Here is a 2999-nt window from a genome sequence, read left to right as displayed (position 1 = left end):
TGTGTCCTCCAACCTTGTGGCAAAAGTTCGAGGAAGGCACTTTTTTCTTGGATGACTGTGTACAAAGCAATGTCTATAGTTGAGAAGAAATCTCTGTTGTCTGCACAAAGTCCTGATCTAAAGCCTATTGTACACCTTTGGGATGAATTGGAACACTAATTACGAGCCAGGTCTTATCGTCTATTATGAGTACTTGTCCTCACAAATGCTTTTGGCGACATGGTCACAAATTTCTGCAGACACACTGCAGGCAAAATATTGTGGAAAGTTTTTCCAGAACAGTGAGGGCCTTTTCACAACAGATGCATTGTGGCTGAACTGGCCGCTTTTTCCAGTGCAGCCCCAATGCACAGACAAGGCAAATTACCTGGCTTTAATAGGCTCAGTTGACACCATGCAGTATTTTTTTTCCCAGCACAGTGTGGTGATAGAGCTGCAAGAAATGTCACTCGTAACATTTCAATAAAGTTCCAACAAAGAGAAAAAAGGTAACAGTTTGTTTCCTTTTAACTATCCCGTGGGGATATTACAAGATAGGAAATGGGCCGGCGAGTAGATTCATTTCATGAAACAATCTGATGTACATAGTTAATCTTTTACTTATTGATCCATGCTCCTTGCGTGGTTTTTAAGCGATGCATAATCAATGGTAACAGACAGCAATTTATGTATTGTTCTGTGTACGTTATAAATGGGATAACACAGTATGCAAATATTAAAAGTTATTGCTCAGTAGAAAAACATTGCAGGGTGAGTACTTTACTACAGAAAAAAATGAATATCATAAAATTATGATCAATATGCTGATGTTTCTGTTTTTATCTACTTTATTTTTATTTGCTTTTATCTTTTCATTTTGACCAAATATTAGAGAACAAAGAATAGTAATGAGAGAAAAAAATCTGTCACCATGGTCACATTCATACTTTAGTTGGTTATTAGATATATTTGTTCTGCAAATCCCCATACATGTGAGAGGAGCAGGACTAAAGTCAAGTACAGTAACACGTGCTGGAGGTTTGGAAAGAAATTAAGCAAGCAATAAAAGATTGCTGCTGGTTACAATATACTAAATGCTCAATAAGAGCATATAAGATTTATTTATAACAATAATACCTTATAACACTGAAACATGGGTGATTTAGGGCTCATACAAACACATTCCGCACCCGGAACACTTGCAGCATTTTTGCAGATCACACTGGGGCGATCTCACTGGGGCGATAGCACTGGGGGCGGTGGGCGTGGGTGCGGTGCCATTGAGTTTAATGCAACCCCTCCCGCCCCTGAACGCAGGGAGCCGGCCAGCTAGCCTTGCAAGTGCGTTCTGGAGGGCGAACACTCTGGTACGCAGACTTTGTGGTGTGAGCCGGCCCTCTCTCTTGGCTGTCTCTTCTCTCTCTCTCCTCATGCTCTCCTCGCTCTCTCCCCTCTTTCTATCTGCTGTCTCTTCTCTCTCTCTGTGCTGTCTCTTCTCTCACTTTCTTTGCTGTCTTTCTTCTCTCTCTCTGCTGTCTCTTCTCTCACTTTCTCTGCTATCTTTCTTCCCTCTCTCTCTGCTGTCTCTTCTCTCACTTTCTCTGCTGTCTATCTCCTGCATGTATTTTCTTACCTCCACTGCAGCAGCTTCCCAGGTCTCCTCTCGTGCGCTGGCGTCCTGTCCTCCCACGGTGCTCGTGTGGCTGAATGTGGCCGACCTTGCACACAGGGAGAGGTGTCCTGCCCCTTCCCGTCTGCAGCGTCTGACACATTCAGCCGGCAGCCGCACAAGCACCACCGGAGGACAGGACACAGGTCAGTGAGTCGATTGCGATCTACCAGTGATCGATTTGCGTCGACTGGTAAATCGCGATCTACCTAATGGGCACCCCTGGTCTAAAGTAATAATTAGGGATAAGCAAACTGGCCTGGGTTCATAAAATCTGGAAATTTGCAAACCTTAATCCGAATCTTTGAATTCAAAGGGGTTGTCAAAGAAAGGGCATGAGGAACCAGGCAGTGGCATTTTTGCAGTTGAACAAAACCCTCCTATATTTTCAATGGTGCTGTACATGTGACTAGCTATGACACCAGCCATTTGAGGACTTGAAAGTTACGTTAATAACTAACATAAGCACACTGGCAAATGTGACAGTTATCAACCGAGGCATGCCTAGAATGTAACAGTTTTGGGAAAAATCAGTGGGTTTTGTTCTACTTTAATATTATCTTTAATGTTTAGTGTTACATTTTTCATACTCACTGTTTGTCAGGTTTCGAGAGAGCTGTGATTTGGGCTGTTATAATAAGTCATCAATTATGAAACAGATTTGCTATAAAGTGGAAAAAATGATCATGTGTCCATAGCTGTAAACTGCGAATGCAAAGCAAAGACTGAAGTCATTTTCTACAGATTAGGGGCAAAAAGGAGAATTTATCAAAACTGGAGCAGACAGAATCTGGAGTAGATGTGCATGCCAAACAGTCAGCTGCTATCTTTAATTTTCAAAGCTTACTTGAGCAAACCGAAGACAGAAGCTGATTGGTTACCATGGGCAACTGCTCTAGATTTTGTCTGCTCCAGTTTTAATAAATTCCCCCCAAAATGTTCTCAAATATTAGGTATATATATATATATATTTTATGTTTCAAGCCATGAATAACTTGGCATTTGGTCGTAAGGTATCTGTTGAAAGTGATGAACCTAAAGTGTATCTTTAGCCAAAACTTTTATTTTCATATTTGGACAGAGAGGGGAAAGGTTAGAACCTGTCAGGTTTTATTAATGTCTCTTTCCCCATTCAGTAGATATGCCCTCACTATTTTTACTGCTGAACGTTTTCCCCTGGACAAAAGTGAGGGGATATCCAACATTGTGCATTTGCCAGAGGAATAGAAGATTTAAGGAAAGATTTGGAAAGATTTCCACTTCTTTCTTGTTATATCTCCAGAACAGGAATTGAAGGGAAATCTCCAAAATGCAATAGACACAGCAAAAAAAGAGTCCTTAGCCTTTTCCT

Source organism: Nanorana parkeri, unplaced genomic scaffold (assembly GCF_000935625.1).
Source record: "Nanorana parkeri isolate BGI_ZX_2015 unplaced genomic scaffold, ASM93562v1 scaffold78, whole genome shotgun sequence".
In the NCBI taxonomy this organism is placed as follows: domain Eukaryota; kingdom Metazoa; phylum Chordata; class Amphibia; order Anura; family Dicroglossidae; genus Nanorana; species Nanorana parkeri.
The sequence above is the reverse complement of the archived record's forward strand: the minus strand, read 5'-3'. Positions refer to the sequence as shown.